This window comes from Maylandia zebra, linkage group LG3 (genome assembly GCF_041146795.1).
Source record: "Maylandia zebra isolate NMK-2024a linkage group LG3, Mzebra_GT3a, whole genome shotgun sequence".
Taxonomy (NCBI): domain Eukaryota; kingdom Metazoa; phylum Chordata; class Actinopteri; order Cichliformes; family Cichlidae; genus Maylandia; species Maylandia zebra.
This window is the reverse complement of record NC_135169.1, coordinates 27,641,650-27,668,369: the sequence shown is the minus strand read 5'-3', so window position 1 is coordinate 27,668,369 and position 26,720 is coordinate 27,641,650. Positions and strand designations below refer to the sequence as shown.

General features: G+C 44.5%; 1 protein-coding gene across 2 annotated transcripts in view; it reads right to left on the bottom strand.

The window, feature by feature from the left end:
• The window catches only part of htr2cl1 (5-hydroxytryptamine (serotonin) receptor 2C, G protein-coupled-like 1), a 227,148-nt gene that overhangs the window by 37,487 nt on the left and 162,941 nt on the right, over positions 1-26,720 (bottom strand). The window contains exon 4 of one of the 2 annotated variants that reach the window (XM_014409373.3): positions 10,769-10,944. The gene's annotated coding sequence lies outside the window, so the exon portion shown is untranslated. The remainder of the gene's footprint in view (positions 1-10,768; positions 10,945-26,720) is intronic. The other variant, XM_014409374.3, reaches the window with a different exon arrangement.

The following is a 26,720-nucleotide window of genomic DNA, read 5'->3' as shown; positions in this document are numbered from 1 at the left end:
CTCAATAAATTTCCATGCTTTCGTTCTCTAAATCTTTTGAGCTTTCATCCATTTCTTCTTCCCTCTTCAGCCATCCATCAGCGCGCCCACTCAAATCTTCTTCTGTCCTGCATTTTCTCCGCTTCCTTTGCCCTCCAAGTGATTCTCCACCAGACTAATTTAGACTTTGTCCACACTCTTCAAAAAAAGGTCTGAAAAGAACGTTAAACATTGTACTCATTCAAAAATATACTAAAGATAAAAATCCAACAGATGCTTTGATGTTTACTCCTTCACATCACAGCATGTGTGTGTGTGTGTATGTATGGCTCTCCTCTCTATTTACCCTTACCAGTCAGGCAGCTTAGTGATTTAGCACCTCATAAATGTCTTCAAGGAGAGGTGGAGGAGTCAAAGTTTATGTGTGTGTGATAGTCAGCACGCGCATACAGTGAGTCTTTGCCTGTGAAGAGCACAAACGACCAAAAACCATTGAGACGTGTTCCCGTTTGCGTGGGATGTTTAAGAATGAAATGCGAATAAGTGTGTGTGTGTTTATTTTTGTGCTTTTTTCTTTCTACGTTCCCATGTGTCCACTTGTGAGTGTGTATTTTGAGATGATAAGCGAGCACATCTCCAGACGCAACCAAGCCTCCAGCTGAGATATTTTAGTGGGCGGCGAGTCTATGATAATATCAGGAAGGATAGAGTATGTCTGTCCATATTTTATTGAATGCTACATACACAATAATAAAAACTGTGCTTCTTTGTGGGTGTGGGTCTGTTAACATTTGTATTGTTTAATGTGTGTAAGTGTATTCATTTGTCTCTGCTTTGCACTTATTTGTGTAAATTGCTCTGAATGCAAATGAACTGTCTAGGTGCGATTGAGTGCAAACACAATAATTCATTCAGATTACTGTTTTGTGTGTGTCTGGGTGTGTGTGTTCCAACTTGTGTTGTTTATAAAAACAACCCATCCTCGTACTTAAATGACAATTAGGCTGATAGTAACCAGCACCTGTTTTCACACCTTGGCTCATGTGATTAGGCAGATGATCAATAGAGGGTCAGCAACCCTCTTATGGACACTCCCAATAGGGCTTAAATAGGGCTCTCCACCTCTTAGAACTCAAGAAGCTTCTTGGGCGAGAGGTGAAACGTCTTCAAGAAACTTAAAGATGATGATGACCTGGATGACTGAGAACCTTCAAAAACCCCTGAACTGAGTCTAAAGTAGATGCCTACCAGTTTACCTTGAACCACACCCTCCCCAACTGGTCTTTTATCATATTGAATGCAGTAATTGGACCTTAATGTTTTTTTTTTGTTTGTTTTGCTTTCACTTATTATACGTAAACACTTCTTTTCTCATTTTCCACTCAACTGACAGGATGGCACATTCTTATTCCCAGGGTGGCTGGAAATAGGAATGTGACCCATTTGGGGTCATCCTATAACAACCTGTCTAACCTGACCAGTTGGTATCATTTTTCAGCTTGTTGGGTTAGTGTTGGGCCGATGGGCTGATTAGTGGGCAAGTAATGTACTAACCAAAATAAGGCTTTGTGAGGGATGCACTGTTGTCTGAAAAAAGCATGTATTTACTACCAGGCCACATGCCAATCAGTAGTATCCTGTGCTCACTTAGTCGCTACAGTTGCCCGCCTAAAAGTTGAGAAATGGTTATCTCAGGTCCCGCCCATTTTACATTTTACATTGTCAGGGGTTATTTGCAAGTAGTGCAGTCGCTTGAAGTTGATTTTCTGTGGTGTGTGGTTGCCAGGTCGCAGCCAATTGATTCCACTGTGGACGCAGCTTTAGGCATTAAAATCTGCTGGGTTAGGTTTAAAAAATAAACGCAACAGTTGCCATGGCTTATAAAACACTTCTTTCTGGTTGCCATGGTGACACTTGCTTTTTCTACAGAACATACGTGCTTTTGGGACAAAACATATTTCCCACTGAATTGCATGACTTACAAATTTGTGCTCACTGACAAAAGTGTAGTTCTTTCATTTTTTTGGGTGACTATTTCACAAACTCCTGAGACTGAGCTGGGATGAAGTCACCTCTTTGAAAGTGACACAAATAATTTCTTGTAATTTCGTATATCTCTATGGGAAACATGCACTTGCTATTTCACAGGTGTTTGGATGCTGCAAAGAACTAAAACAGGAGCCCGCATGTCTCACTCTTTTTAGGTGTGGTTGCCTTTCATCATACCAGAGCATGACTGCCTGTGAGGTTCAGTTAGGTTTTGCTGTGCTTCATCCAAATACCAGTATTACTGAGGACCCTCTAAACATTTGGAGTGAGCTATAGAGCCTAAAGCGTTGGCACAGTGCCCACTACAGTCCAGCTGCACCAGTTCGTGCTCTTTTTGTTTAAATACATTCCTTTTTGTTTAAATACATTCCTCCCTCAAGTTTGTGCTCTATATTAGACACTTCTTCTTCAGCTCTCAGCGAAGGCGGTCACACTTTTCTCCTCTCCTCCTCACCCTTATCTTCCCTGCTTAGCCTCTATGTCATTGTCTTGTCTTGTGTGCATTACTTTCCAGAGGTGTGGACTCGAGTCACATGACTTGGACTCGATTTTATGACTTTAGACTTGACTTGGAAAAAATGTTCTAAGACTTGTGACTTGACTTGGACTTTTACACCAATGACTTGGGACTTGAATTGGACTTGAACCGGTTTACTTGAAAAGACTTGATATTTTACCCCAAATATAAAATTTAACATGCATATTATATAGAGATTGAAAATGTGACGTCATTCACGGGTAGAACCGCAAAGGATTCTGGGAACTCGTGGCAAGCGGTACTAGCGCACGCAGGCTTTCAATTAAAATCAGTTATACAGCGATAAAAAGAAACACAAAAATGTCAAGAAGCCGTTGTATTATTAACTGCAATAGCCGGTCGCATGACAGCCACGGGAAGCCGACGGGTAAAGAGATCGGTTGTTATCGGATTACGTCGTTGAAGAGAAATTGTTCGAGCCATGTTTCCAAAGTAACAAAGAGGCGACTGGATTGCAGCCATTCAAAGATCAAATATAACGTCCCAGAACACTCCAGCTCACAGGTTAGTCTGCTCCAAGCATTTCCACAAAGATCAGTCTGCTGTTGTAGTTAATACGTCATTTTTCTTAACATAATTGGTGATATAGGTTACAAGCAAGTCTGGCGCTGAACAGAAATGGTCGCGCTATGCTCCTTTATTTATTGTGCATAAATAGTGAATTGTCCTGACACAATATTGCGTTTCGCTTCTGTTATTATGGTACATTGACAAAAACATATACTTTTATTCACAGGATAAAACAGGTTTTTTGTATCACTAATTGCCCAGTGCGATTACAGCATACAATATTGTTGTCACTGCTACATTTCTGTGATGCTACCAGAAATTATTTCCACTGCTAATTAATTACCATTGAGCTTAAAGGTCCTATTAATAAACGGTTAACGAATGTGTATTTATGACGACGATTTGTGAGACTGGTAAACTTATGATACGTACGATGGTCTGTACTTTCTACACGGTGCGTTTCAAGGTCCTGCACCCATCCGTCGGTAAACTGTACCTGGGCTTGTTGCAGTGACCGGAAGTTACTAAACTTCATGAGTGTATGCGCTCACTCCAAGAAGCGTATGATTATAAATATGCATATAAATATGCTACGATGAGATAGCTGACTTCATCTAACTAGCAAATGTTTTCCAGGCTACGTTGGTGATGCAGTTTTTTTTAATATGTATGATATCTTTGTCATGCGATTTTAAAGCCGGTCCTACAACCGCATCCAAAAATAACATGCAGCTTATCTCAGAACTGTCGGTGAAAATTATTCTTGGAGCTAGGTTTAATTGAGCTGCATTTTAAAGAGGTGCAATTTCACAATTTGTGTATATTTTCTAAGTTCACTATTTTGTCATGTGTTGAGAAAAACACAGATTTAAAAATTACATGGTCTAATATTTACATTTAGCATAACTGCAACATGCTTTTTTTCGTTTTTTTTTTTTAAAGACTCGAAAGGACTTGAAATTCAAAGTTTCAGACTTGTGACTTTACTTGGACTTTTACACCAGTGACTTGAGACTCGACTCTGACTTGCCTGACATTACTTGAGACTTGAGGATAAAGACTTGAGTCTTACTTGAGACTTGCAAAACAATGACTTGGTCCCACCTCTGTTACTTTCCCTGGAATAGCCTCCCACTGTCGTCCTCTAAAACCTAAAAGAGAATTATGGATTTGATCAACTGGTCTCTGAATGCTATTGACACCCTTTTCTCAACGAGAAATCTGGGCTCGGGAGAGCCTGAGTGCCCTGGAGGGACTTTCCCTGGCGGATACACGATGGACGGGTGGCAGAACTGGAGGATCATGTGCCTGGCGGGACTGTCGATCGAGGACGCTGAAGATATCTATCTATTCGGAACCGTGATAACAGGGTTCATGCTGATCGGAGTTGGCTTAGCCCTGGTTTATCGGAGAAATAAGAGAGCGGAACCGGCTGTTCAAACCCCCCCAAGGCTGCCCGCTGGAATCGAAATGGAACGAGGCGCAATCTCTCACAACGAACGTAATATGGTCAACACCTTGGAGACGCTTGCAGCTGCTGTGAAGGCTCAAAACAACACCATTGAGCGTATGGGGGGAAACATCAGAGAGAGGCCTGCTCAAAATGAGACCCTTGAGCGACAGTTGGAAGACATCGCGGAACGGATCACTGCAGCGGTGAGGTCTCAGAATCAAAAGAATGATAACACTATAGGCATAGGCACTCACTCATCCCCCCTCCCTTTCCAACGCCTTCGATGCTTGTTTCCTGCGAGGGAACACGGCGGGTCTGTGTGCCGCGCTGGAATGGTAGCGCTGTGCAGGGCGGCTGCTGTGTTCGCTTCGGATTACTCCTCACCAACCACCCACCCCTGTGGCTTGTCATGTCTTCACAATGTTGTGCTGTGGACATTTATGTGCTTTTTTGTGCAGAGGAGTTTTTTTGTTTCCTGTTCTCATGCTGTCCTACCATGGAAGCACAGCATGAGTAGGGGTCTCTTTTTTTCCTCTTGTACTTTCCCCATTGTAGTGTACATTTGAATGTTTTTTCTCTGATTCTACCAATCTCCGACCTGTATCCCCAAGTAATGTTTGTGCTATATGTGTAACCTGCATGTGACGGATAAAGCTTTGATTGATTGATATAAGGAAACTTTCTGCATGCAAGTGCAATAAGGACAGCTGCAAAGATCTCCATATCTTTAAGTCTCTAAAAGCGTTGCTGACTGGTCTGTAGGTCTATGTGACTAAAGTCTGAGAAAACCTGCCCCAAAGCGTTGGGTTTGTTGCGTTTCCAAAGAGAAACTTTATCACAAATTTTAATACTGGTGGGACAGTGTGGCATCAATGCCCAAGAACACCTTGTAACACTCATAATGGCAGTATTTGATATCCTGGGGTTATAACACATTAGAAAGGAGCACTCTTTCCTCTCTCTCTTACACACACACTTTTTTATAATGGGACTGAAAAAAGAAGAAAAAAGAAAGAAAAGCACACAGTTCGTGAGTCCATTTTCTTTGTGGTGTATTTGGGGTCATTTTGGAACATACTCTACTTTCACATGCCTTTGAGCAATTTAAATTATTTAACACAGATATTTTCAGAGCTTGGGCACAGGTAGCTTTCACACCAGATACCATATCCACTCTTCCAACATGGCTAGGGCTCAGTATGCTGACATGCGGTAACCACACAGCTCAGGCAATCTAGACTTTTGAGGGTCAAACATGCTCTACCACAGTGCACATCATCTGTCATTTATTCCTGTCATGTAACTGAGTTTATCTCATTTATTCATTTTTGGTAAACTGAATGAGTTTCCAGTGTAACAAAACTCTGACACATAATGTCTCACAAAACCACAAAGTGGAATCATTGCATTTTTGCTACATCAGATGTTTGTGTTGGCTCTCAGTCATCCGGGTCACGGTCGACTGGACCTCTTAGAACTGAAGAAGCCTCTTGGATGGGAAGTGAAACATCTTCAAGAAATTGAAAGAAGTCCAGTCGCTTTCTTGGAGATGCTCCAAACTGTTACTTCAGTATTTTGTTTTGTTTAGAGATGTACTACATGCTACACTTATGTAGCTAACATATGAACTAAATATGTCGAAATGCTAGCTATCAAATGGCAAGGTGTAATTAAGTGTATAAACATTGCATTTCGTTTTTCTGGGGGTTGCTGAAATGTAACAACATCATAATATGACATAATTCAGCTTTTGTGGATATGAATTAAAGGTTGTTGTGAATGACTTTGCTCAACTCCTGAATAACTTCCATGGTTTTGTGATCACAGCTAAGCTAATGAAACAACCAAAGTTAGGTTTAGTATTTTGAGTTTAGAAAATGAAAAACGGTTGTTTGAAGCATAACAATGAAGGATGTTATCTGTTTTCTGGGGAGGATAGATTTTATATATGATACCAATATTAATGACTGCCTCTCCCATCAGACCAAATCATCATGTAATCTCACCACCATTCAGCTCCTGGTAGGGCTTTAGCCTGGACTATGGGGCCATATTTTATAGATTTGAAGAGCAAGACAGGGAAGACCACATTATAGAGGAGGCTACTACAATTTATTGATTATTTCTCAGGACAACACAAATCCAATGAAACTGCTGAGCTTGTCTTTTCTTGACTAAACCAAATAAACAAAAAAAGGTAAACAGCATCGTAATAACGTGCGCTTTAAAATTCTACCCTTGGAAAATGAAAAAGGCAACACAGAAAAACCAACGCAACTTTAAATCGAGTCGAGGGAAGAACTATACGTGTGATTACGGATTGTGTGTGAGTGCGTTTGTCACCAGCGCGCTGCTTTGTGTGTAACGGACAAGCTGCTTCCTATCGCCTCCTCTATCAGCATAGTTCACAGGAAACTAAACAGCACTGCAGGCAAGCCATTTAACTGGCCTGACAAAGCAGCAATATGTCACAGAGAGAGGGAGAAGACGACGAAGAGAGGGGAGGAGGAAGAGGAGAGGAGGAGGGAAGTTGGACAAAGCAGTGATTGGGGAGATAAAGGAAAAGTGATTGAAAGGAGAGGAAAGAGATAAAAGAGATGAGAAAGCGAGGGAGGAGAGACGCGCACGAAACCATGAGTCACGCCGAATGAAGCCAATTTCTCGACTCCACACGACAGTAACTTGTTATTCTACCAGTGATTATCTTTTTATCTGGAAACTCGAGTGAAAGCACACAGTTCATTAGTTTCAAACCAAAGATGAGATGCGGGCCTCAGCTAGCCAATCACATCACATGTAGATTAGGCTTATATTTGGTGTTGTGACTGCAGAACGCATTCCGGCCCTCATCCTGGAGAGAGTTACGCAGACACGGCTGGGGACTCGCAGAGTCGTGGCACAGACGCCGCCGCGGTCGCTGGCGCTTTCCACCGTGGGGAAAATAAAACTGCCGCTGCACTTCTGTTTGTTTAAGCCATTTCTGCTCTGCGAGATAAAACAGCAGAGGGGGGAAAGCAAAATGGGATGGGGGGATTTTCTTCTTATTAATGTGCCCTACAAAGCAAACACTAACTGCCTTTTTTGTTTGGTTTAAGGCTTAACATTTAAGCGTTTATGTTTCCCTAACAATAGACAGTGTCAGCTATGTATTTACCAGCTATATGCTGGTGAATGCCAACTTCTGTGGCAACATTTTGTACTGAGGCAGCAGCAGGTGGTTCGTCTTCCCTCTTTTCTCCGCTCACAGGTCTACTTTTATTTGCTTTGCAGGATAAAAATAAGAGTAGAGAATAGTTCCTGCTGCCTTTAAAGTACATCGGATTATTTTGGTGCTGTTGTGAAGTAATTGTAACCAAAGCTATTGTTCCTCCTACTTCCTGGCTACCTTAATCCTTGGAGGGTTAAGTTGCCAGAAATGAGAAGTACCCTGACCTTCTTTTTAATAACTGGAAGACTCAAAATGGTCTCAAAATATGCTGACACACACAACCTTCCCATATGGAAAAGAAATATAAGAAAAACTTATAAAAGACTTGCATCAAATCTTATATCTGTTTTCACTCTTGTATGCTTTACATACAAGTTTCACACAAGACAGATACAAACTTTATAAGATTTATATATATATCTTTTACTGTAACGGATGCTATCTTGTGTTTTGAATGTGGGAAGGAAACCTCAGGAACAAGCCTCATTTCTCCAGACTAATAAATGTAATAAATGAGAGACAGCACTGAAATAAAATAACTTTTTGCAGAGTTTTTATGGAAAAACTCCAGGATAAACCTGTGTCAATTTTAAAAAATGATCTCAGTTTAGCGTTGTGTGAGCTGTAGCCTTGGCAGCATAAAACTGTAATCCAGAAAAATGGAGTCTAGGATTGGAGGGATGTTTGAATGCACTTTGCAGAAGATTTTAATTAGATTTTTTTACATGTTCTTTTTCTTTTTAAATTACAGATTTACTTTGCTAAAATTAGAAGTTCAAAAATAGATAAAAAATACCAGATGGCAGATTAAGTGAACCCCCCCAACATCTGCTGTCTGGATGTTTGTGAGGAACCTTGGAGTCATTTTTAAGCAGAGCTTTTCCATTAACCTGCACGTTATACATTTAACTGAGCCTGCCTGTTTTAATAAGCACAGAAATTATTATAACTTGTAAGTACTTATTACTGTTTTAAAAATTTCCTGAAAAGCTTTTGGATTTTCCAAAACGTGACAGGAAGAACACTGAAAACTGCCACCTTGTTAAATCCAGAACTGAAGTGAAAAATCGTATTCCTCACATTCAATGTCCTGCACGATCAGGCCCCATCATAACTTCAAAATGTCACATAACCCCAACAAAACACTCAGCCTTGTGTGTTCTGTTGGGGTTTGCTTGAGTTTGCTTGAGTTTCTAAAAACTGAATGGGAGGCAAAGCCTTCAGCGTTTTGGACTAGCTGCAGTTGGCCAATTAATGTAGCGGTAATGCCAGAATAGAGGCTATTATAGAAGTCGAGACGAGATGAGATGAAGGCATGGATCGCTTTCTCAAAATCTCTGAAGCCACTACTGTATGACTTGATGCGTCAAGCTAAAGCAGAGATGAGTCACCTCAGTTCTTCAGACTGAAGAATTCGCTTGGGTAAGTGACGAAACATTTCTCCCACTAAAACATTACATCCAGATTAACAGCATCAACTTTTTGGGACTGCTGTAGAGCATTCGATTTTATCCTTACTGTCCCAGCTTGGGTTTCACCCTTAGTCTATGTAGTGGAATTACGTTGTTGCCCCTCCCTGAGCCTTCCTATCAATAAAAGGGAGTTCTTCCTTCCCACCATTGCCAAGTGTGACTCATAGGAAGCTGATTGTTGATTGTTGTGGTTCAATGTGTCGTGATCTGCAGGGAATGCAGATCATGTGTTGGAAACTGGAGCCAAAAGCAAAAGGTTGATGATAAAGTACAAAATAAAGACGAGGGAAAGGTGACTGAGACACAAGTGGAGACGCAGCAGAACTGCATTAAACCAAGGAAGCAAAACAAACCACAATGCACACGAGGTGAGAGATCACCAAAATAAAACAGGAAGCATGACCGCTGAGACTGAGCTAAACAAACACGAATGCACGATGGACCACATACAGGGGACGCTAGGAAGAACACACAGAGACAAGACTAAGATGAACCCGGGAGGGGACTAACTAAGAGCTAGAAACATGAATAACTAAACAATTAAACACTGAAAATACTAAACTACAGGAGATGTAACAGGAGTTCTCGAATAATACATGAAAAGGAAACTTAACAACCTAAAGATACTTAAACAGAACCTGAAAAATCAAACACCAAAAAACTTTATTTGAAGTTGTAGAGTCCTGACACTGCATATATAAAAGTGAATGAACAGTTAAAGAATTGCTTTTGCACGAGTGTCCCAGGACAACAGGAAGCAGCACTCATCTGCCATGTTGTTTTTAGAATCAGAGGAAACCTGTGAATGGGTTCACAGCTTTCCACAGGTGGTTCTGTGAATGCAGACTCTACACAGGGATTTACTGAAGCTTGAACCCAGGAACATCTTGCTTTAAACGGTACTAATCACTGAGCCACCGTGCGTGAAATTACAGTGCAAACAACTATGCCTTAGTTGCTACTGAGAAAATCTCCCAATGCTTTAGCACAGTTGAGCTTTATCTGGCAGACGTTACTGTTCTTAGAGTGGATCATAAACCATCACAGTTTGAGACCTGCACAACCATTAGATCAGATTCTGTGGTTTTTAATGGCTTTTTGTATTTTGCCTACATTCCTGCTCAAAACAAATTGCCGTTCATTAAACATTTTATGTGCACTTCAAGGGCAGACGGGTTTTTTTTGCTTCCCGGAACGAGCACGAACATAGTGAGAATTTAAAACAGAGGAAGTTAAATGAGTTGACTGTGTGTTAGGTCACTGTTGTGCTGTAGGAACACATCTTCTTCATCCACAAATTTAAAGCCAAATCAACAAAACTGGGAGAGTTTTTGCCACAAAAGCACAGAAGCGCTGCATCGCAACTACAACTTTGAAGCGGGTTTATTGAGAAATATTGAGCAGTCTGAGCTGTGCAGGTGGAGGTGTGTTTTTTCAGTGTGGTAAGGGCACAGAGGAAGAAAAAAGAAGAAAGAAATGAAGCTGCAGAAACAATGCGGAGAAAAGAGAGAATGTAAAGACAGAGAGCAAGAGCAGCATCGGTAAATCCGGTCACTTACTTCTACCTCACCTCCCAATCGATGTGCTTGACCTTTTCTGTTCTCTCGGTTATCAGCAGTGGCGAGTCTCTCCGTCGTCGCCTCTCTCTTTGGCTCTCCCTCCTGCTGTACCAAAACCTCTGTCATCTGTCACTCCACGCCTCCGGAGCGAGGGATCAGCAGCATCATCCATCTGCCTGCAGTGAAAGAGGGAGGAAAAGGGCAAAAAAAAGGAAGAGAAAAATGAGCTATTGACTTTTTGATGCTCATTTGTAAAACATTTCAGTTCAAAACAGAGGTAAAAGTGAGTGAAAACACAAAACCACACTAACTCCTACACACACCCACACTCCAGCAGCAACACCACAACTGAATGTACCATTAATCGTCGGTTCTTTCATCCAGCAGAAGCACAGTGGCACTGAATAAAGACTTATATTATTTTTAGGAGCTAGAAACATTAGAAAAGCAGGAAAAGGCACTTAGTTAAATATCTGTTGTGTAGTATGTTATGTGGAATAAATTGCAAACATGGTACAGAGCATCAATTTTAACTGTGTGAAATAAGATAAATCCTATTTAGGGCTCTCTGTTTGCCTGTGTTACTAATGTTGCTGTTCAGTACGTGAGGATATTAAACAAACTCATCTTATGTCGTTAGCCTCATACGACTCACATTGATCAATGACTGGTGGGCCGGACCAGGGGAATTCCCCTTTCTGTCAGTAAAAGAAGTTTGTCTACACATTTAATCCCTGAGATATCTTAGTATAAGAAAAATAAGCGCAGGTTCAATAGTACATTTTAGTTTTTCTACATATTAAAGAAATACTGCTGTAGTAAATGAAGAAACTGCTGATTGCTCATTTGCCAAATGGTCCTGTAATTATAAAACTGAAAATCTCTGTTCTGTTATTTGTTTTTTGTTGACCCACTGTAAAAAAAAACAAAAAAAAACAAACAGAAATTTTGATAATCAGAGGTAAAACTAAACCTTCTGCTATCTGAAAATCTTCTTAAAACATATTTAAAAGTTTGGAGTCTTTGCCAGGACAGTTATGGCCCTCAGGCCTTATGTTTGACACCAAAAATGCAATCAACACAATTCAGTTTTATTTACATGGTGCCAAAGCAAAACAGTGTTTATAGGACATTATATTCCTTATACATGTTCAGTGGTATTTTCTGATTCATGTCATTCATCAGCAGGGATGATGAGACAGAGTACCGGGCTGTGGTCGACTCCTTTGTCACGTGGTGTGAGCAGAATCATCTGCAGCTCAACGTGGCAAAGACCAAGGAACTGATCGTGGACTTCAGGAAGACCAGGAAACACTTGACCCCTGTTTCAATCCAGGGGGTCAGTGTTGACATTGTGGAGGACTATAAATACCTTGGAGTACACATTGACAATAAACTGGACTGGGCTAAAAACACCACAGCACTTTACAGGAAGGGCCAGAGTCGTCTCTATTTTTTGAGGCGACTGAGGTCCTTCAACATCTGCCAGAAAATGCTGAGGATTTTCTATGAGTCTGTTGTGGCCAGTGCGATCCTCTATGCTGTTGCATGCTGGGGGAGCAGGCTGAGGGTCGCAGATGCCAACAGACTTAATAAACTGATCCGTAAGGCCAGCAATGTTGTGGGGATGGAGCTGGACTCCCTCAAGGTGGTGTCGGAGAGGCGGATGCTGTCCAAGATAAAGACAATGTTGGATAACACCTCCCACCCACTCCATGACATGCTGGTCAGTCACAGGAGCACGTTCAGTGAGAGACTGAGATTACCGAAAAGCACCACTGAACGACACAGGAAATCATTCCTGCCTGTGGCCATCTCCCTGTACAACGCATCCACTTAACACACTGGTTACTGCTACAACTACACATGTTTCTTTTCCAGCTATTTATTTATAAGTGACTTATGTATGTATGTATGTATATATATGTATATATTGTACTATTCTTAGTTAGCGTATTGTCTGTCTTGTCTTAATGTTGGTTTAAAATGGAGCACTGTAAAAAAAAATAATTTCCCCCAGGGATCAATAAAGTATTCTGATTCTGATTCTGATTCTGATTCGTCACGTATCTTTAAAAAATATGTTTGTTGTTATGAATATTTTCAGGAAAAAATTGTTTAATGTGAAACACACAGGGCCCACAAGTTGAAGTTGAAAAAGTATGTGTTCAAGAACTTTTTATCATAGATTTCTTTTATTTCATTGATTTCTTTTCTTACTACCTTTTCTAGATGGCAAAAAAATAATATTTATGAGTTTTTAGAGTTGGAAGAAGTTTTCTTCTTAGGGTTTCTGAGCTCAGCCAGATAAGTCGAGGCTCTCAGTCAGTCAGGAGGGGTCCTCTGCACAATCAGGCACGACTGGGACACCAAGTGGGTGCCTCCTAGGTTAGGTGTTTCCAGCATTTTGTACTGGGAGGAGGCCCCAAGGTAGACCCAGGGCGCACTGGAGAGGTTTGATGTCTCGACAGGCTCGGGAATGCCCTGGTTCTCCCCCCGGAAGAGATGGACGAGGTGGGTGGTAGGTCCGGATGTCTCTGCTTAAACTGCTGCCCCCATGATCCGAACCCAGATAAGTAACGCAAATTAAATGGATGGATAAAGCTGCAATTTTTAACCAACCACCCACAATATAAAGCACATTGAGGAGACTGTGGTTGTGATTCGGCGCCATATAGATAAACTGAATTAAACTGAACACATTAAGAAGACAATAACTGGTTGATTCTGTGTATCATGCTTCTCTGAGGTTCATCACTAACCGTAAATTTCAGACTCACCACTGTGAGTTATACTCTCAGGTAGGATGGCCTGCTTTGGTAAGTCGGAGGAACTGTCATTTATACAGTTTTATATATAAGGCGATACTTGGGTTGCTGCCTTCTTATCTATGTTCCCTGCTTGTAATGAAACATGCTGGGCGGTATTCTCTTCGTCCGCATCGTTACTTGTTGCTTTCTGTTCCATTTGCCCAAACTGAACTTGGTAAAAGAGCTTTTGTCCATTTAGCACCCTCGGCCTGGAACAAACTGCAGAAGGAATGGAAAATGACTGAACTCATTTCATTAAGTGATTTTAAATCTAAACTACGAATCCTTGAGGCCAAGTCCATAACATGCAACTGTTTCAATTAGATTGATTGTCATTTTAACTGACTTTTTTATTTTATTTGAATTTTATTGAATTTTATTTTTTATTTTATTTGTATTCTTTCACTTATTGTTGCATGTGTGTTGTTGCTGCCTGTGTTTGAGTAATTTCTGTAACTGTGAGACATCTGCTGCTGCCTATCTTGGCCAGGTCTTCCTTGAAAAAGAGGTTTTTAATCTCAATGGGATCTTCCTGGTTAAATAAAGGTTAATAAATAAATAAATAATAACTCACACTTAGTAGAGTTTTTTCAAAGCTGGATGGGAAAAAGTGACAAAAATCCAACAATTTCTCAAACTAAGTTCAGATATGGTACTTTGTTCTTTCTTGATGAAATTTTGGTTGATCATTTGGTTAAAACTGCCACCTAAGCTTCACTGAAACACACTGAAATAAGTGATGACTGCAAGGTGTTCAAATCACATTACTACCAATCAGCACCCAGGCCTGTGTACAGGCAGGTCCCACATGTGTAACAGTGACGCTATTTGATGCAGCTCTGACACAAAAATCAAATGTCGTGCTCCATGTGGCATGCGTTGGATGGATATGGATTGTGTTTAAATGTCACACGGGTCATTTCCATCAGCGTGGTCACTAAGCCATGAGGCCACATAATGGACTGGACAGATGGAGCAAAGTTACAACAATAAGACAGCCTGGCTGGAGTCAGTCTGCCAGGTGGGTTAAATAACAGAAAGAGATGCTGAAAGAGTTAGAAGCCAAAGAAACCCACTGTTAAAAGCTAACATTGAAAAGCTACCCTGAAAGGAGATGACTGTGCGTGGTGTTGCAGTTTAAGGAATATAAAGCCAAAACATTATCTTGAAACTGGGGGTTCTGCATTGCTCGATTTCTCTTGATGAAGCACCTGGATTAGTGTGTTTTCTGTCAGTAAAGAAGAGTGGAGAGGATAAGCTAAATATCGTACTTGGCAGACAAATTAATGGCACATTCAACACTCCAAACAGAAATCCTGACACTCTGCAATAATTAAACATTTAAAGAGGATCCAAAAGGCAGTTATCTCACAGCGAGCCAAGCTTATATAAAAGCCTATCCTTCACAGCTCAAAGTGTTACAGAAGGGAGGGACAAGAATGGGGAAAAAAAAGTCATAATTAAGTCTGTAATATAATCCTGAAACACCTAAATCCCACAGAAAATTATTTTTCTTACAGGTCTATTTCCTTTGACTCCATTATACCATATGTACATGTGCTTATAGCCTTGGGAGTCTTATTCTAAAGCAAATACATTCAAATATATGCGGGAACAGGAAACCAACACGCTCGAGGCATAAGACCCGAAGTGGCACGAGTGACATTTGGGATGAATTCACAGAGCGCCTACTAATCACAGCAACAGCTGGTAAAAGTGACACACAGACATCAACAGATGCCATTTTGGCAGAGCTGAACAAAACAGACTGGAAACGTGAAGGATCCAAAGCCAGCTTCATCATGGAGCTCCTCTGATGTTTGGGAAAAGGGAAGCATAGTGACCTCTAAGCAAGAAAAGTACTGACAAAACTGCTCATCCTCTCTATAATGCCTGATTTATGCTTCTATGCCGTAACCTTCATCGCCTTTCAGTCGTTGACTTGAAACATAGCTCTGCTTCTCGGGAGGTGCACCTCAGGTTACTTGGAAGGTTATGGCATAGAGTTAAAAGGGGATTCCAGTTACATCGTAAGTCATGACGTAGATTTCCTGCTGAAGCGTAATTCACCCATAAGGCTGCTTCACCACAGCAGACCAATACAGCTTGCATGGAGAAGCTAATTTTCCACTCTGAGAAAAACCTGTTGGTTCAGTTCACGTCTCATAGAGAGAATGCACAAGTGAGTGGAAGGACGGCGCACTTAGGAGACTCTCCTATAGACGTCTATTTGACTTTAATGCCTTGCTTTCATTCAGTAATTACTATGTACAACATAGTAAAAGTGCAGGATTGTATCTTCACCACTCGTCTTGAGCTGCTCGTAGATTTACCTGGCAGAAATTCAAAGAAGCTTGTGTAACAGTGTTAGGGTAATACCGAGGGTAGTTCGAGAGATAGATCGATAAAACTCAGAAACGACATGAAATTCTCAGGTGGAGGTAGCAACGAAGTGCAATGATGTTGTGAAACCTGGCATGCCCTACTGAATGTATTCACATTATGGTGGTGAAAGTGCAATGATTCATATTTCATGTACCTGTAATTTCAGATGTTCCCACAGTAAGTTGTGCAGCAGCTGAGTTTAATGAAAAAATCTGGAGAGAGGTCAGAAGAGCGCAGCAGAAGGGAACGAGCAGTAAAGGGAAAGTGCTGAACCCTCTTCAAATCAGATCCTCTCATTGATGGGACTTTGTAGGTGGTAATCACTCCCATTGAGATCACCAGCGGGAGACCTGCTGTACCTACTAGCAGGCGATTAATTGCCCAATTCTAATCAGTGATAAACAGACTATAACCCAGATTACATGGAAGGCCTCCAACATTTGTGTGCATGCAAAACCTCTGAATGACTTTTGGCATAGTTAGGTGCAGTTCAGACAGTTTAACGGTGTTTTCAGTGCATACCTTTTTAGAAGATAATGGTCGAGTTGCTATGTTCTTTGTGCTGATTTTTGCTGCTTTTTCAACATGAAGCAACAGGCAGTGTTATTTATATAGTGCTAAATCCCAACAGGAAATGCCTCAAGGTGTTTTATATTATTAAGTAAAGACCCTACAATAACATTCATAATATAATCTCTTACTTTCAGCTTTTCAGAAATTATTTTTTGATCTAACCTTCATCCCCTGTCATGGATCGCTGTGTGGCAAGCAGGAGGAGGACCCAAATGCAAAACTCACAGACACGGGGATGAACTCGAGAAACACAGCTTTAATGCTGGCACGGTAGAACACAGGAAATACAAAACTAAACTGGGGAAAAGTAAACTAACACTCGCAGGTAGACACAGGAAGATCCACACAACATGAGGGAGAACGCGACGCCGAACAGAGAGAGACTGTCACGGTCCGCTGTGACAGACCGTGCGGTGGTGTGTATGGTGGACCCAGGTGCGAACACAGGTGAGCAGGCGGGAGTGAACTCTAAACAAAAGCGAGCCTTTATTGTGGCTGATGACAAGGTATACAAATACAGCAGGGATAGCGTGGCTAAACGGAAACCTAAACTGGGAATAACTAAGGTAAAGCTATGACTAAGAATACAATAGACCGGGCATGGAAACATAGAGGGTGGAAACACAGACGACGCGACACAGACTGTACGAAACACAGAGACTAAATACACATGAGGGAAGATCAGGGGAAGTGGATGCACACGGGGAACACAGGTGACACTGATAATCATAACAAGACACGGCAGGAGTGGACGTAACACTGATGGGAGATGGGCAAAGTAAAGCAGGAAGTACACAGAGGTTCAAACAGGAGGAGAGAGAGCACGGGGAGAACGCAGACATAACGGGCTGGGGAAAACATAGAATAAAGCACAAAGAGAGACGAGGGCTCATAAATACACAGAGGGGCACACAGGGGGTAAGAGTCACGAAGGGAAAACACATAAGGAACAACGTAACAGATCAACCCAGGAAGCATGGCCTAAATAAAGAACAAAATACAAAAATACATGAAAACTAAGAATACTGGGCCCACATGGCCCAGGACCATGACACCACCCCCCCCTAAAGGGCTGGCTCCCGACAGCCCAAACCCGAGAAACAAAACACAAGCGAAACAGAAAACACCCCACCCAGGGCGGGAGGCGGGGGACCAGGACGGAGGGAACAAAACGAACCAAAAACAAGGAGCACGAGAACAAAACTGAGTCCGCAAATACACAAAAGCGTCCAGAACAGGAAGGCGAATGTCCAAAGAGGCCCGAAGGCCAACCCGAGAGGCGACAACACAAAAGTCCAGTCCAACCGTTCCGGAGGCCGGCCACGGGAAAGGTGGCCACGGTGACAGAACAGATCCGGAGGCCGACCGCGCGGAAGGCAGCGGCGGCGGCGAAGGCGGAGCAGTTCAGGGGGCCGGCCGCGCGGAAGGCAGCGGCGAAGGCGGAGCAGTTCAGGGGGCCGGCCGCGCGGAAGGCAGCGGCGAAGGCGGAGCAGTTCAGGGGGCCGGCCGCGCGGAAGGCAGCGGCGAAGGCGGAGGAGACGACGGAGCAGTTCAGGGGGCCGGCCGCGTGGAAGGCAGCGGCGGCTCTCCAGTGTCAGGCGTGCCGGCCATGGCCCGGTGGGCACAGGACCAGACGAAGCACAGGCCAAAGCCGCGGCAGACGAGGCTGAAGACTCGGAGGCTGCAGTGGCTGACGAAGGCTCGGAGGCTGCTGCGGCTGACGAAGGCTCGGAGGCTGCTGCGGCTGACGAAGGCTCGGAGGCTGCTGCGGCTGACGAAGGCTCGGAGGCTGCTGCGGCTGACGAAGGCTCGGAGGCTGCTGCGGCTGACGAAGGCTCTGGAGCTGCGGCTGACGAAGACTCTGATGAAGCCGCAGCAGGCGAAGCACAGGCTGGGGCTGGCGTAGCAGAAGGTGGCTGGATGGGCTCCTCGGGCCCTCCAGCAGACGAGGCGTGAGGCTGGACGGGCTCCTCGGACCCTCCAGCGGAGACAGAAGGCTGAACGGGCCCCTCGGACCCTCCAGCTGACGTGGCATGAGGCTGGTGCGGTTCTCCAGAACCCCCAGCTGACGAGGAAGGTTGCTGAACGGGCCCCTCGGACCCTCCAGCGGAGACAGGAGGCTGAACGGGCCCCTCGGACCCTCCAGCTGACGTGGCATGAGGCTGGTGCGGTTCTCCAGAACCCCCAGCTGACGAGGAAGGTTGCTGAACGGGCCCCTCGGACCCTCCAGCGGAGGCAGGAGGCTGAACGGGCCCCTTGGGCCCTCCAGCCGGAAGAGACGGCTGAAGCAGAAGGCAGTCTGAGGCGGAGAGAAAGCTCACGCCATTCCTAGAAGGCTGAGAAGCAGCCTGTACAGTTGACGTGGAAGGAAGCTGAACGGGCCCCTCGGACCCTCCAGCGGAGACAGGAGGCTGAACGGGCCCCTCGGACCCTCCAGCGGAGACAGGAGGCTGAACGGGCCCCTCGGACCCTCCAGCGGAGACAGGAGGCTGAACGGGCCCCTCGGACTCTCCAGCTGACGAGACATGAGGCTGGACGCATTCACCTGACATCTTACAGTTAACAGTCCAGAAGCAAACAGGTGTCAGATGTCCTGAGGCACAGACCAGCTCATTCACTTCAAGACTCATGTAGGCTGACATAACAGGCTCCAAAACAGAAAGTCCTGCTTCTATATTCCTCCCTTCAGTCTCGAGCAATGACAGGGCTTGACGGCCCAGATAAGCCGGGTCAGCCACAGGGAAAACAAGGACTACAACATTCCCCAGAAAAACACGACTTAAGCCTTGACGGATAAACTCCTGGGCAAACATGAAATGTTCAGGAATGGATCTGGGCGATGAGAACTGACTAGCATGATGGCGGTAAGGGTTATAGTGACTAGGAACCATGCGTGAGGTGGACTGTAACTCAAGGGTGTTATGTAGTGTGTATGGTGAAATGGGTACGGCTAATGCTGTGCTAGCATTCCTAGCTGAGACGGGTGATGTTACACAGTTCATGTTACCCTGATTTGACTCCATGTCGTCATCTTTAAGTTCCAACGTGAGTTCATGATCCGCGTTCTCAGTTTTTAGTTCATTGGGAATGGGAGCAGCATGCAAAACAGGATTACACATCATCTCACACTCAGTACTTTTACACTTTACGTCATGACCCTCCTTTAAATAATCCTTATGTGCTAAGGAAGCACAGGGGCCTATTTTAAGTAGCTCGTTGGTGAGCGGAGCGGGCTCGGGAAGGGAGGCATTAGCCACAGGTAACTCAGTCCTAGATGGAACCCCAGGCACATTAAATGACACAGAAGAAAACACTTCCACCCCACCCCCCACACAAGCAACATCACGGCCCGTGGAACTCTCTTTCAACCCAAGTGTAGTGTCAGGGGCCCCTACAAGATCACTAGGCCTGTCCAAGGTCCTCTCTGAAACAAATGCACTTGGCTGTGACTTGGTTAGCAGAGCATTACCCAGCCTGAAGTTAGCACTGGCTAATTCCGAAACAGTGACTTTATTTTCGCAAACAGAAACACACGAGACAGGGGATTCCCCGGTCAGCTTAGAGGCTGGACAGTTAAACACCTGTTCGGGTGGCGGTGACAAGAACACCGGCTGTGACTCCCCAGTGTTGGAACTCACAGTCTGAGTGGGTCTTACTCCCTGTTCGTGGAAGCCAGACGAACAGACCACACCATTCCCAGTACCAGAGTCAGCCATTTCCACACTATGTGTCTCTGTTAAATTTGACCCGTGGCTCTGTAATTCTGAGTCTAATTCATCTTCTCCGGCTTCAATGGAGGCTGGTGATGACAGGTTGCACTCACTCACCTCCGGTCGTCGCGCGATGCGGTGGCGACGCGAACGCCGTTTCCTCTTGGCCGTGAGCCCTGTTAACGTGGAAAGTGGAGCCTCTTGCGGCGTCGCAGAGGCTGAGGAGGCGAGGGTTGGCGGAGCATCAGGCGGGAGCTCCTGGCAACTCCGGGGGCCCCCAAAGGCCAGGCGTGTCCCGCGGAAAATCTCACCGTAGTGAGGAGCGAGCCCTGGCTTCCCCCGTAGCTCCTCCTCCAGTTGCGCGCATGCGGCGCGCTGCCGCTCCTCGAGGTCGAGATCCATCACCTCCACAGCCTCCTCGTGTCGCTCAGTGGAGGGCGAGACATGCCGTAGCGATGAGCGACGGCGACGTGAACGCCGCTTCCGTCTTGAAGTGGACGCAGACGGAACTTGGATTTCTGTGGTGACCGGCTCCTCGTCTTCTGACCACATCCGCGCCAGGTACGAAGCGGGAGAAGAGTAGTCCGATCGAGGCGGCGAGGACGGGCAGCCAGTCCGAGGCGGGGCGGCTGGCGGAAGCTCCTCCTCGGAGATAAGCCAGGGCTTCCAGCGTAGCTCGTCCTCCCGATACGCCCGCAACACCTGCTGCCGCTCCTCCTCACCGAAGTCAACAACCTCGGGCATCTCCGTGCAGGCAGGCGGTGGCGAAGATGCGGAAGCTGATGAAGTGTGAGCCAATGGTGTGTCGGTGGTGAGCCTCACCGTTCCGACTCTGACCGCTACTGGCTCATGAGGCAGCGGGGTAACATCGCAACAGCATGGCTCTGGCGAAGGTGCACGCACACCGGGCCGATGCTGCTGCGGACGGAGTCGGAGAGCGGAGACGAGAAGGTCGCTGACGAGGGGGTGCAGCGTCTCCCATAACCAGGGGAACACAGACACGCACACCCCTGCCTGGCGGGCGAACTCCTCCCGTTCCTCCTCACTGGAACAGTGCAGCCACTTGTCGCATAGCGACTCCACTGTCCGGACAATCTCCAGTCTTTGTGTCGCTGGGTCCGGCATGGTCGCGTCGTACTGTCACGGTCCGCTGTGACAGACCGTGCGGTGGTGTGTATGGTGGACCCAGGTGCGAACACAGGTGAGCAGGCGGGAGTGAACTCTAAACAAAAGCGAGCCTTTATTGTGGCTGATGACAAGGTATACAAATACAGCAGGGATAGCGTGGCTAAACGGAAACCTAAACTGGGAATAACTAAGGTAAAGCTATGACTAAGAATACAATAGACCGGGCATGGAAACATAGAGGGTGGAAACACAGACGACGCGACACAGACTGTACGAAACACAGAGACTAAATACACATGAGGGAAGATCAGGGGAAGTGGATGCACACGGGGAACACAGGTGACACTGATAATCATAACAAGACACGGCAGGAGTGGACGTAACACTGATGGGAGATGGGCAAAGTAAAGCAGGAAGTACACAGAGGTTCAAACAGGAGGAGAGAGAGCACGGGGAGAACGCAGACATAACGGGCTGGGGAAAACATAGAATAAAGCACAAAGAGAGACGAGGGCTCATAAATACACAGAGGGGCACACAGGGGGTAAGAGTCACGAAGGGAAAACACATAAGGAACAACGTAACAGATCAACCCAGGAAGCATGGCCTAAATAAAGAACAAAATACAAAAATACATGAAAACTAAGAATACTGGGCCCACATGGCCCAGGACCATGACAGGAGACGCAGACAGAAATACACAGAGGGTTAACGAGGAAAGTGGGAACACACGGGGAACACAGCTGACACAGATAACCATAACGAGACAGGGCGGGGTGAACATAACACTGACGGGAGACGGGCAGAGTCAAACAGGAAGTACAGAGGTTCAGACAGGAGGAGAGAGAGCGCGGGGAAAACACAGACATAACGGGCTGGGGAAACATGGAATAAAACATAAGGAGAGACGAGGGCTCACAGATACACAGAGGGGCACACAGGGGGTAAAAGCCACAAAGGGAAAACACTTAGGGAACAACACAACAGGGCAACTCAGGAAACATGGCCTAAATAGGGAACAAAATACAAACATACAAGAAAACTAAGAATACTGGGCCAACATGGCCCAGGACCATGACATCCCCTCTTACTGGTGTTCTCTTGGCTGCATTCCTTTTCTTGTGCAGTTGTATAAGTAATATACTACTATTATTAGCTCAAAGCTAAGCACGCTGGAAAACATTTGGTTGGTTTACATGCAGAGCCGATGATGACTCCTTCTGATTCTGGAGTAAGACCTGTATTATCTCTCTGGTGGATTGAAAGAGTGCTGTAAATATCTTTTTTTATCCATGAACTCAAACTGAATGCATGATGTGTACTGTAAGGGTACACCCCCGCATGTTTTATTTAATTATAATACTGTATGCTGTTAGAATGTTCTGATTGTTCAAATATGTTACTTGCTTTAGTTGTTTATAATGTGTGCCCAAATCTCTGCGGCAGGAATGAAGCTGGATGCGACCACTATTCTGCGTTCTCCAGCATACTTTGCTGTTCTAACATGCTTCCATGGCTGCAGCTCCCTAGCTGCCAGCCACACATACCCACAACTACAACATGACAGTCTTAACCCGGCGAGGCATGATTGGAGATGCCCTGCAGGTGCGTTCACCTACCCTGCAGTGGCACCGCCGACCATGCCCCGCCACAATCTCCAGTGATACATAATACTGGAAGAGTAATTCCGTTTTTACAACACAAGAGTGACTATCTCCTAAAATGAGGTGTACAAAACAAGTAACGATTAGCGCTGTTAGCGTTAATCTTGTTAAAATGACGTTAACGCCATAACCACATTAACGCGGCAAACCTCCGTTAGCAAGTTAACGCCCCCTGTGAGGGCTGCACGGTTAGCTCGTTAAAGCGTTGCAGCCCCTCACATGGGTCGAGCCACGTTAATTCGCTAACGGAGATTTGCCGTATTAATGCGGTTATGGTGTTACCGTCATTTTAATGAGATTAACGCTGACAGCACTAGTAACAATGTCTTTATATTTGCAGGTAAGGAAATACAAAATAGTAAATAGATTGACCTTGATCCACAGGGTTGAAGAGAAAGTAGGGAAGTTGGCCAAGAGTCTCCATTATGTGTTTAGTCTGTAGCAGTGAAGCTAACTATTAGCAACTAAAGCTAATTCACTAGTCCATTTGGAGACCTTGTGGCACTGTGGTGATTTTATACACAAACCTATCTGTAATCACAGTGAATTAACATTTGGACTCACAGTATCTTTGGTTGATGTTGATTTCATTTATGCTACTGTAAGAAGTACGTGTTGTTTAGCATTAGACATCTAACCTCTCTAGCATTTGAAACCTAGCATGCCGAGCTAGTCTCAAGACAAAAGTATACAAAATGATGTCCTATGTCTTCATACTTACAGATCATATTGTAAAGGCGGACTCATAAAGCCACGCTGGTTAGAAATTTAATTTAATCTAAGTGTGCAACAGTTGGTCAATGCATTCAGATTGTGAAGGGGTGGGAGTCGCATAACTGAAAGCTGTCATTTATGCGACAGAACAGTTCACATCCCATCGGGATCTTCGTTTAACCCCTGGGGATTATAATCTTTGGGTATTCCCATTGCTGAACTATCAGCTCCAAAATAAAGTGTAATATTATGCATTGCTGCATAAGCCTGTTAGTCGGCACAGGATTACTACTGACAACAACAGCTGTTCAGTGAGTTAATAACAGAGGCCGAAGGCTGAAAGAGTCAAAAACAGAAAAATGTATTCTCTGCTGCTAATGACTGAAAGGCCATTAACAAAGAGTTGCGCTGCTAATGTAAAACCACATAATCCTTCCATCTGTGTGTCTGTGTGTCAGAGAGAGAGAAGGGATAGGGGGAGAGGGGATTTCTGAATGGGTGTGGGCATACTGATGCGTCAAAAGCATTGCTGTGCAGTGTGTAAAACCAGGCAGACAGATAACACACTGCAGCTCACTCCGACAAACAACATAGAGCAGAACAGAGCGCTCCTTAAATCGGTCGAGACTTTACGATTATACGCAGCAAACATACTCAGCTGTGTGGAAAAAGCCAGAGAAGAAAAGAAAGCCCAGCATTTGGACACTACAGAGAAAAGAGAAAGCTGCAGAGTGCAAAAATCCAGATTCAAAGCATAGGGAAGACAGATATTAGAAAGAAAAAACCAACGGGACGGTACCAGTGGCTCACTATGACAAAGTGTTAACTACCAACTTATTTTAAAAGAGAAGGAGATGAAGGAGATGAAGGAGATGAAGGAGAGGAAGGAGGAAATAAGTGAGGAATGAAACAGAGAGGAAAGAGGAGCTTCCTCACACTTTGGTTCTTTTAATGAACTCATGAAATGCAGCTGAAACAGTTTTATGGCATAATCTTTATTACCAAATGGAGTTTTCATTATACTTGCCATAAAACTCGTAAATTCCTCTGCCCTGCACGCTTCTTTTTCTCTTTTTTCGGTCCAACCTTTTGACCCGGCAGCTAAGTTGAGTCCAGAGTGTTTTCCCTTGCAGTGTTTCCAAGGTTGAGACTGACCTTCGACCCTTTTAGTTTTTAGATGAAGACTCCTCGAGTTGCTCGGTAAAAATGGATGTCTGGACAGCAGCACTCGCCTGCTGAAGAACAGCCTGTAATATGATCAAACTCTTGAGGACAGCTAGCACAGTTATACCTGACTTCTTTGCTTGCAGGGCAGCTGATGTGTTCATAACAAACTGAAAATGTCCATATTACCAAATGAGCCAGTCTTTACCCTACACTGTGGGCGGATTTCCATCTGCTGTCCCCATTCAATTATGAGAACAGCAAGTTGAAGCCTTCGTGTTATTTTTTATTACATTTAAAACACAAATCATAGAGGAGATCAGTTGTCATGGTCCTGAGTCTGAGGACTCAGTGTTTTGTGTTTCCTTGTGCTTTTGTTTATTCGAATATGTATTCTGTTGTGATTTTGCCATTTGTTAGGTTTCTGTTCTTTGCCTGCCTGCTCCCACTTCTCTGTGTTCCCTCTGTCTGTCCATGGTGTTATTGTGTCTACTTATGAGTCCGCCTGTCAAGTTCAGTGTCCTGTCTGGTTCTCTGTCTGTTAGTTTCCTGTTTTATTGTGAAGGTCTCTGTCTGATGTGAGTGTGTTCAGTTTACGTTTCCCCTGTCCCGTCAGCTCTGATTCCTCCCAGCCGTGTTGCCCTCCTGTCTCTCATCCCCTGATTACTGGTGTGTGTATTTAAGTCCTGTGTGTTCTCCTGCCTGTTGCCGGTTCGTCTGCGTTACCCTGTGTTCCACGGTGTCCTGTTCCTTGTCGGCGTCTCTCTGCTTCTCAGCCCTTTGTCGTATGCTCCCAGGTCTGTTATTTTTAGTTCTCCCAGTTTAGGTGTCTTCAGTTATTTGTCATGCCCCACTGCTTGTTTGCCACTACACCTTTGTAAATAAACCTCACTAGCATTTCATCCACTGCCTGCATCTTGGGTCCTTCTTCCAACTCCACACGGCTCGCCTCGGCAGCCGTGACATCAGTGAAGAGGTTAACCTACACATGGATTTGACTGTTAAAATACAACCAATGCACACAGTCAATACCCCGTACAGCATCAACAAGCTCTTCCAAGTTTGTGTGCTTTATCCTTCTGACCAGATGGAGTTGTCTGCACCATCTCATCAACGTCCTTCTGCTTATCACCACACCACACACTCTATCTACTAAACTTAAACCGATTCTGAAGTATGGCTTCACTAACTTACCTACACAAGGCATTTTATAGAGGGATTTAATTTAAGTGCTTAATAAATAACATATTTATTTTCTTAATGTGCCCCTAATACAAATAAAAGTGCAACTTGAGGCTCAATATCTGGTCCCAGAACACTTTAGTATCCAGACTGGAGGAGCCGGGATCCAAAACCACTGATTAATGGACATCCCACAAAAGCTCCCAGGCCTCAGCTGCCCCCTGAAAAAGCTCTAAAAGTTATACGCTCATTGTAGAATTTATTTTGTGCTTTTAGGGGGAACAGAAAGACAAATGTGGCACAGATGAAAGAAAATGAAGAAAAGGTAGGAAAAAACTGGAAAAAGGAATCCGGGGTGGGGAGAACGAGCTGATAAGCAGGTTAAAGAACATATCACCATAGTATTTACTTCCCCATATTGGACAGTGTCAGTACGAACTTGTGCACTGCATTTTATGAGCTCATACTTCAACTGAAGGAGGAGAGAGTGGGGGAAAGAACAGAATACAGAGCGAACGAATCAACGCCCCACTGAAAGAGGTGAATTCATGATCAAAACAGAAGGAGGCAGAAGACTGATTACAACTGAACTTTAGAAATGTCAAGACAGAAAATGCCATAT